Here is a 10,000-nt window from a genome sequence, read left to right on the forward strand (position 1 = left end):
GCCGGAGTGACAGCGAAAGGCTGCGCACCGCTTTCCGCCTGCTAACTCGGCGTCCGTGAGACCGACCGACTCCGCTTTAGCACCGGAGCTAGAGTGGGGCAAGGGGCACCGAAGGGTACCGGAACGATCACGTTCGCATACCGGGAAGTCGAGTGCCGGGCCGCTGAAAGCGAGCAGGGTGCCACCGACTCGTCGGGCCAACTCGGAGGCTGATATCTCAGGAAGGCCGAGGCCGATTTCCTCCGGGTATGGCTTGTTGCGTGCGGCAGGAGGAGGCGCAGCGTACGGTACCGAGCACTCGGAGGTGCGATGCTGCCCGCCGGAGTGACAGCGAAAGGCTGCGCACCGCTTTCCGCCTGGTAACTCGGCGTCCGTGAGACCGACCGACTCCGCTTTAGCGCCGGAGCTAGAGTGGGGCAAGGGGCACGTTTGGGTACCGGAACGATCACGTTCGCATACCGGGAAGTCGAGTGCCGGGCCGCTGAAAGCGAGCAGGGTGCCACCGACTCGTCGGGCCCACTCGGAGGCTGATATCTCAGGAAGGCCGAGGCCGATTTCCTCCGGGTATGGCTCGTTGCGTGCGGCAGGAGGCGGCGCAGCGTACGGTACCGAGCACTGGGAGGTGCGATGCTGCCCGCCGGAGTGACAGCGAAAGGCTGCGCACCGCTTTCCGCCTGCTAACTCGGCGTCCGTGAGACCGACCGACTTCGCTTTACCGCCGGAGCTAGAGTGGGGCAAGAGGCACGGTTGGGTACCGGAACGATCACGTTCGCACACCGGGAAGTCGAGTGCCGGGTCTCGAAACGGAGCCGGGTCGGCCCAATTTAAAACGGAGAATAGAGTGCTGCCCTCTGCGGGTGAAAACCTGGAAGTACGTTGGTTAATGATTTCCAGTTCACCCCGCTTGGTCAGGCCCACTCGGAGGCGGATAACTCCGGAACGCCGAGGCCGATTTCCTCCGGGTATGGCTCGTTGCGTGCGGCAGGAGGCGGCGCAGCGTACGGTACCGAGCACTCGGAGATGCGGTGCAGCCCGCCGGAGTGACAGCGAAAGGCTGCGCACCGCTTTCCGCCTGCTAACTCGGCGTCCGTGAGACCGACCGACTTCGCTTTACCGCCGGAGCTAGAGTGGGGCAAGGGGCACGGTTGAGTACCGGAAGGATGACGTTCGCACACCGGGAAGTCGAGTGCCGGGCCGCTGAAAGCGAGCAGGGTGCCACCGCTCGGGGCCCCGGTTTGTCCGTCCCACCCGGAGGCCCATATCTCCGGAAGGCACAGGCCGATTTCCACCGGGTATGGCTCGTTGTGTGCGGCCGGACCAGGCGCAGCGGACGGTACCGAGCACTCGGAGGTCGGGCGCTGCCCGCCGGAGGTACAGCGAATGGCTGCAAACCACTTTCCGCCGCCTCCCTCCGCGGGCGTGAGACCGACGGTCGTCGGGTTTGTTTCCGCGGCTAGAGCAGGACGAGGGGCAGCGAACGGTACCGGAAGGAACCCGGTCGCACACCGGGAAGTCGACTAGCGGGCCGCCGAAAGCGAGCACGGGGCCCCGGTTTGTCCGTCCCACCCGGAGGCCCATATCTCTGGAAGGCACAGGCCGATTTCCACCGGGTATGGCTCGTTGTGTGCGGCAGGACCAGGCGCAGCGGACGGTACCGAGCACTCGGAGGTCGGGCGCTGCCCGCCGGAGGTACAGCGAAAGGCTGCAAACCACTTTCCGCCACCTCCCTCCGCGGGCGTGAGACCGACGGTCGTCGGGTTTGTTTCCGCGGCTAGAGCAGGACGAGGGGCAGCGAACGGTACCGGAACGAACCCGGTCGCACACCGGGAAGTCGACCAGCGGGCCGCCGAAAGCGTGCTCGGGTCCCCGGTTTGTCTGTCCCACCCGGAGGCTGATATCTGAGGAAGTCCGAGGCCGATCTCCTCCGGCTAACTCGGCGGGCAATGTGTCCCCCCCACCATCTTCGGCTGATTACCGTGGCTGGACCGGATCAAGGAGCAACGGAACCGTGCCAGAACGACGTCGGTCGGACGGCGTGAACTGATAGTGCCGAGGCCGGAAACCGAGCCGGAAATGTGCACCGATTTATTGGTCCCACTCGCAGGCCCATATCTCCGGAAGGCCGAGGCCGATTTCCTCCGGGTATGGTTCGCTGCGTGCAGCCGGAAGGGGAGCAGCGGACGGCACTGAGCAGCCGGAGGTGCGGCGCTGCCCGCCGGAGCTGCAAGCGAAAGGCTGCGCACCGCTTTCCGCTGGTTAACTCGGCAGGCCGTCAGGCCGACCGACTCCGCTTCAGCACGGGAGCTAGAGTCGGGCAAGGGGCACCGAAGGGTACCGGAAGGATCACGTTCGGACACCGGGAAGTCGAGTGCCGGGCCGCCGAAAGCGAGCTCGGGGCCCCGGTTTGTCCGTCCCACCCGGAGGCCCATATCTCGAGAAGGCACAGGCCGATTTCCTCCGGGTTTGGCTCGCTGCGTGCGGCCGGACGAGGCGCAGCGAACGGTACCGAGCACTCGGAGGTGCGGCGCTGCCCGCCGGAGGTACAGCGAAAGGCTGCAAACCGCTTTCCGCCTCCTCTCCCCTCGGGCGTGAGACCGACGGTCGTCTGGTTTGCTTCCGCGGCAAGAGCAGGACGAGGGGCACCGAGCGGTACCAGAACGAACCCGGTCGCACACCGGGATGTGGAGTGCCCGGCCCAAACCCGCTACCCCCCCCCCCCCCCCCCCACCCGAAAGCGAGCCCCGGTTTGTGGATTAAAAGTGAAGCGGCAAAGATTTGTAAAACAGCGTGAAATGATGAACCAGAAGCCCAAAGTAATGGTGGGAATAAAAGTTCCGAAATGTGAAATGGTGAACCAGAAGTTGTGTGAACTGTTTAACCCAAAGTGGCAAAAATGGATTAAAAGGGGTGAAATGATCGACCGCAAAGCAGGGCAAGCATTAAACAAAAGCAGCAGCATTTTTTAAAAAGGGACAAATGGTTTACCAGAATCCCAAAAGAATGCTCAGAGACTTAAGTCCCAAAGGGGCAAATGGTTAACCAGAAGCTGGGTGAACTGCTTAACCCAAAGTGGGAAAAAGGATAAAAAAGGGGTGAACTGATCAACCAGAAGTCGACAACAATGTGCGGCGATTAAGTCTGAAAGAGGGAAAGGTTGACCGGAATGCAGGGAAATGATTAAACAAAAGCAGAAAAATTCAGTAAAAAGGGGCAAGTGGTGAACCAGAAGTTGGGTGAACTGCTTAACCAAAAGTGGGAAAGAGGATTAAAAGGGGTGAAATGATGAACCAGAAGGCGAAAGCAATGTGCCGCGTCGAAGTCCTAAAGGGGAAAAGGTTGACCAGAAAGCAGGGAAATGATTAAACAAAAGCAGAAAAATTCAGTAAAAAGGGGCAAGTGGTGAACCAGAAGTTGGGTGAACTGCTTAACCAAAAGTGGGAAAGAGGATTAAAAGGGGAGAAATGTTGAACCAGATGTCGAAAACAATGCGCGGCGATGAAGTCTGAAAGAGGAAAAGGTTGACCGCAAAGCAGGGAAAGCATTAAACAAAAGCAGCAGCATTTTAAAAAAAGGGACAAATGGTTTACCAGAATCCCAAAAGAATGCTCAGAGACTTAAGTACCAAAGGGCAAATGGTTAACCAGAAGCTGGGTGAACTGTTTAACCAAAAGTGGGAAAAAGGATTAAAAGGGGTGAAATGATTAACCAGAAGGCGAAAGCAATGTGCCGCGTCGAAGTCCTAAAGGGGAAAAGGTTGACCATAAAGCAGGGAAATGATTAAACAAAAGCAGAAAAATTCAGTAAAAAGGGGCAAATGGTTAACCAGAAGTTGGGTGAACTGCTTAACCAAAAGTGGGAAAGAGGATTAAAAGGGGAGAAATGTTGAACCAGATGTCGAAAACAATGCGCGGCGATGAAGTCTGAAAGAGGAAAAGGTTGACCGCAAAGCAGGGAAAGGATTAAACAAAAGCAGCAATATCTTTTAAAAAGGGACAAATGGTGAACCAGAATCACAAAAGAATGCTCAGAGACTTAAGTCCCAAAGGGGCAAATGGTTAACCAGAAGCTGGGTGAACTGTTTAACCAAAAGTGGGAAAAAGGATTAAAATGTTGTGAAATGATTAACCAGAAGGCGAAAGCAAAGTGCGGCGGCGAAGTCCAAAAGGGGAAAAGTTTGACAAGAAAGCAGGGAAATGATTAAACCAAAGCGGAAAAATTCAGTAAAAAGGGGCAAATGGTTAACCAGAAGCAGGGTGAACTGCTTAACCAAAAGCGGGAAAGAGGATTAAAAGGGGAGAAATGTTGAACCAGATGTCGAAAACAATGCGCGGCGATGAAGTCTGAAAGAGGAAAAGGTTGACCGCAAAGCAGGGAAAGGATTAAACAGAAGCAGCAATATCTTTTAAAAAGGGACAAATGGTGAACCAGAATCCCAAAAGAATGCTCAGAGACTTAAGTCCCAAAGGGGCAAATGGTTAACCAGAAGCTGGGTGAACTGTTTAACCAAAAGTGGGAAAAAGGATTAAAATGTTGTGAAATGATTAACCAGAAGGCGAAAGCAAAGTGCGGCGGCGAAGTCCTAAAGGGGAAAAGGTTGACCAGAAAGCAGGGAAATGATTAAACAAAAGCAGAAAAATTCAGTAAAAAGGGGCAAATGGTTAACCAGAAGTTGGGTGAACTGCTTAACCAAAAGTGGGAAAGAGGATTAAAAGGGGAGAAATGTTGAACCAGATGTCGAAAACAATGCGCGGCGATGAAGTCTGAAAGAGGAAAAGGTTGACCGCAAAGCAGGGAAAGGATTAAACAGAAGCAGCAATATCTTTTAAAAAGGGACAAATGGTGAACCAGAATCACAAAAGAATGCTCAGAGACTTAAGTCCCAAAGGGGCAAATGGTTAACCAGAAGCTGGGTGAACTGTTTAACCAAAAGTGGGAAAAAGGATTAAAAGGGGAGAAATGTTTAACCAGAAGGTGAAAGCAAAGTGCGGCGGCGAAGTCCAAAAGGGGAAAAGTTTGACAAGAAAGCAGGGAAATGATTAAACCAAAGCGGAAAAATTCAGTAAAAAAGGGGCAAATGGTTAAACAGAAGCAGGGTGAACTGCTTAACCCAAAGTGGGAAAAAGGATTAAAAGGGGAGAAATGTTTAACCAGATGTCGTAAACAAGGTGCGGCGATGAAGTCGGAAAGAGGGAAAGGTGGACCGCAAAGCAGGGAAAGCATTAAACAAAAGCAGCAACATTTTTAAAAAAGGGACAAATGGTGAACCAGAATCCCAAAATAATGCTCAGAGACTTAAGTCCCAAAGGGGCAAATGGTTAACCAGTAGCTGGGTGAACTGTCTAACCCAAAGTGGGAAAAAGGATTAAAAGGGGTGAAATGATTAACCAGAAGGCGAAAGCAAAGTGCGGCGGCGAAGTCGTAAGGGGAAAAGGTTGACCAGAAAGCAGGGAAAGCATTAAACAAAAGCGGCAACATTTTTTAAAAAGTGGCAAATGGTTAACCAGAATCCCAAAAGAATGCTCAGAGACTTAAGTCCCAAAGGGGAAATGGTTAACCAGAAGCTGGGTGAACTGGTGAACCAAAAGTGGGAAAAAGGATTAAAAGGGGAGAAATGTTTAACCAGAAGGCAAAAGCAAAGTGCGGCGGCGAAGTCCAAAAGGGGAAAAGGTTGACAAGAAAGCAGGGAAATGATTAAACCAAAGCGGAAAAATTCAGTATAATGGGGCAAATGGTTAACCAGAAGCTGGGTGAAATGGTTAACCGAAAGTGGCAAAAAAAGATTTAAAGGGGAAAAATGATTAACCAGAAGTCGACAACAATGCGCGGCGATGAAGTCTGAAAGGGGAAAAGGTTGACCACATAGCAGGGAAACGATTAAACAAAAGCGGCAACATTTTTTAAAAAGTGGCAAATGATTAACCAGAATCCCAAAAGAATGCTCAGAGACTAAGTCCCAAAGGGGAAATGGTTAACCAGAAGCTGGGGGAAATGGTTAACCAAAAGTTGCAAAAATGATTAAAAGGGGTGAAATGATTAACCAGGAGGCTAAAGCAATGTGCCGCGGTGAAGTCTGAAAGAGGGAAAGGTTGACCAGAAAGCATTAAACAAAAGCGGCAACATTTTTTAAAAATTGGCAAATGATTAACCAGAATCCCAAAAGAATGCTCAGAGACTAAGTCCCAAAGGGGAAATGGTTAACCAGAAGCTGGGGGAAATGGTTAACCAAAAGTTGCAAAAATGATTAAAAGGGGTGAAATGATTAACCAGAAGTCGAAAATAATGTGCGGCGATGAAGTCCTAAAGGGGAAAAGTTTGACCACAAAGCAGGGAAAGCATTAAACAAAAGCGGCAACATTTTTAAAAAAGTGGCAAATGATTAACCAGAATCCCAAAAGAATGCTCAGAGACTAAGTCCCAAAGGGGAAATGGTTAACCAGAAGCTGGGGGAAATGGTTAACCAAAAGTTGCAAAAATGATTAAAAGGGGTGAAATGATTAACCAGGAGGCTGAAGCAATGTGCCGCGGTGAAGTCTGAAAGAGGGAAAGGTTGACCAGAAAGCATTAAACAAAAGTGGCAACATTTTAAAAAAATTGGCAAATGGTTAACCAGAATCCCAAAAGAATGCTCAGAGACTAAGTCCCAAAGGGGAAATGGTTAACCAGAAGCTGGGGGAAATGGTTAACCAAAAGTTGCAAAAATGATTAAAAGGGGTGAAATGATTAACCAGGAGGCTAAAGCAATGTGCCGCGGTGAAGTCTGAAAGAGGGAAAGGTTGACCAGAAAGCATTAAACAAAAGCGGCAACATTTTTTAAAAATTGGCAAATGATTAACCAGAATCCCAAAAGAATGCTCAGAGACCGAGTCCCAAAGGGGAAATGGTTAACCAGAAGCTGGGGGAAATGGTTAACCAAAAGTTGCAAAAATGATTAAAAGGGGTGAAATGATTAATCAGGAGGCTAAAGCAATGTGCCGCGGTGAAGTCTGAAATTGGGAAAGGTTGACCAGAAAGCATTAAACAAAAGCGGCAACATTTTTTAAAAATTGGCAAATGATTAACCAGAATCCCAAAAGAATGCTCAGAGACTAAGTCCCAAAGGGGAAATGGTTAACCAGAAGCTGGGGGAAATGGTTAACCAAAAGTTGCAAAAATGATTAAAAGGGGTGAAATGATTAACCAGGAGGCTAAAGCAATGTGCCGCGGTGAAGTCTGAAAGAGGGAAAGGTTGACCAGAAAGCATTAAACAAAAGCGGCAACATTTTTTAAAAATTGGCAAATGATTAACCAGAATCCCAAAAGAATGCTCAGAGACTAAGTCCCAAAGGGGAAATGGTTAACCAGAAGCTGGGGGAAATGGTTAACCAAAAGTTGCAAAAATGATTAAAAGGGGTGAAATGATTAACCAGGAGGCTGAAGCAATGTGCCGCGGTGAAGTCTGAAAGAGGCAAAGGTTGACCGGAAAGCATTAAACAAAAGTGGCAACATTTTTTAAAAATTGGCAAATGGTTAACCAGAATCCCAAAAGAATGCTCAGAGACTAAGTCCCAAAGGGGAAATGGTTAACCAGAAGCTGGGGGAAATGGTTAACCAAAAGTTGCAAAAATGATTAAAAGGGGTGAAATGATCAACCAGAAGTCGAAAATTATGTGCGGCGATGAAGTCCTAAGGGGGAAAAGTTACCCAGAAGGCAGGGAAATGATCAAACGAAAGCAGCCAAAAAATTATTAAAAGAGGGGAACTGATGAACCAAAAGGTGAGAAACGGCCCGCAGAGACTAAGTCCAAAACGGGAACTGGTGAACCGGAAATGATTAACCAAAAACTAAGTCCGAAGAGGGAACTGGTAAACCAGAACTGAGTAACCCGATTTTTAAAATTAATTATAAATGGGGAAACGATTGAGCAAAAGGCGGAAATTAAGTCACAGGGACCAGGTCCGAAAGGGCAAGAGGTTACCCCGTAGGGGGCATTCGTCAACTCAATCTGAAAATTTTGAAGGCAAATCTGACCAAAATGCGGAAATCGGACCACACCGCGAGGGGCGCCATTCGACGGGGCAGGGGTAGACGCGTCGAACGGTACCTGAAGGTCCCGGCTGCGACACGTGAGTCCGGAGATATGGCCAGTCAAAGTCTGATGGGAGGTACCGAAGCCGAAAAATCGAAACGCGTTTGCGGCGATTCGGTGTCAGAGAGTCGGTCACGAATTCAAATTCGTCCCGCTGATTCGCCAATTGCCAGCCGGTTCCGGGGGGATTGGCGGGGTACCTGCAGGATAGTAAGAGGTGGCATGTCGAGACTTAGCCTGTTTACCAGACTTGTGTCTAGCGCCTCCAGGTCTGCAGAGACCGACCCGGGCTGCCGCCCAACCGACTTTTAAGCCTTTTGGGAGTGGGAATTTTTCCCATTTTTCCCCATTTTTCGGGTTTTTTGGTCGGGCTTGAAAACGGCGGCCCCGAGGCCTCCCGGGGCTGGCGGGCTTCGGCTCCCTTGCGAGAGGGTCCGAATTCCACCCGTTTAAGCCCAGAAAGGAGTTCGGAAGTCAGTCGGTCGAGGGAACCCCTTCGGAAGTCCGACGGGGATGGATTCGGCCGGCGTTTCGGATCTCCGGTCAGAGGATTCCCCCCCTGGGCGGGGGGGTGCGAGTAGCTGCCGGCAAACGGTCCCTTGCACTTGTGGCACAAAAAGTCCGAGCACAGGTTAATGAGTTGGCCGCGGAAGCCCCTATGCCGAAATGAGAAAGCCCCCGTTGCGGGGATTTAGTGACGCATCTGCGGCCGGAGGTGGGAGGCCGTCCTGCCGAATTGACACTTGTCATTCGGGCACCTAGGGATTGGTCGGGTACCCGGAGATTTTCGAGAACACGATTTTCAGAGCTTTCTCTGACAGCCCAGGTGCACTTTAAGAGTGCCTGAAAAAGTGACACTTGGCAAAAGGCTCTCAATTTCAAAGCGGAGACCTTTACAAGAGCACTCGGAAGTCACCTGTCAGCATTTAAAGCTACATCAGGCGGCAATTTTCGAACTCTTTGTCAGTCTGAAATCGTGTTGAGCCTCGACAGCGTCGGGCTCAGGCAGGAGGAGCTTGCCAGCAGAGAGAGGCTCACCATGGATTGCTGGTGGATGCTTTTCGAAAACATATACACATTATATTATATTATAATAATATAAAGAAAAAAAAGAGTTTCTCAAAATCTCTGTGACACTTTGCAGATTTTTTTGAAAGCCAATAAAGAGAACTCTTTAACTTGAAAGTCACCTGTGCCGGCATAGCGATGACTTTTAAAACAGGTTGACACTTTCGAGCCGCGGCGGCTCTGAATCACCCCAGACACCAAGTGTGTTTGTGGGCAAGGCACCGCGGCCGGTGGGCTGCTTTTATAATAACGGGCACGCAGACTTTTTGAGAGGAATCGGTACTCTCTTCCGATCGATTTGGCGACTCGCGTCCGACATGGGAGGGCCCGAGCGGTCCAGCCAAGGCTGGTGTTCAGGCTCGTCAGGTTCCTCTCTCTGTCCCAAGTGGCAGACGGACAGTTTTAAAAGTCAGTGGGTTTTGTCGGCACGACTCTCCTGTTCACCCGCTGGCGTATTGCTCTCTTGTGAGGCCGAGAAGTCCACCTGTGTTGTCTAACAGAGGTCCGATTCAAGCTCCAGAGCCCGGGTGTCTGCCGTCTCGAGTGGAGCGGGAATGTGCACAGCAAGTCCCGTTCTGGTAGCTGAACACGAGATTTCTCTAGCAACTGAGCACCAAAACACGTCACCCTTTTAGAGCTGGAGGGCTGAGTGTGTGCATGTATCTTGAACGCTATGGTTTGCAAACTCCAGTCGGACCTGGCACACCAACCTCTCCCCTGTCACGGGCAGGGGGGGGAAGGCCATGTGTGCCCAGCAGACACGACGAAGGCGGCTAGAAAGGGTCACTGTAGCTTAACCACCCAAGCGTGTCCGTGACCTTAACGGTCTGTGCCTGGCAAAAGGTGGGCTCCTTTCGACTTTTGTT

The sequence above is a fragment of the Heptranchias perlo genome, unplaced genomic scaffold (assembly GCF_035084215.1).
Source record: "Heptranchias perlo isolate sHepPer1 unplaced genomic scaffold, sHepPer1.hap1 HAP1_SCAFFOLD_703, whole genome shotgun sequence".
Classification (NCBI taxonomy): Eukaryota; Metazoa; Chordata; class Chondrichthyes; order Hexanchiformes; family Hexanchidae; genus Heptranchias; species Heptranchias perlo.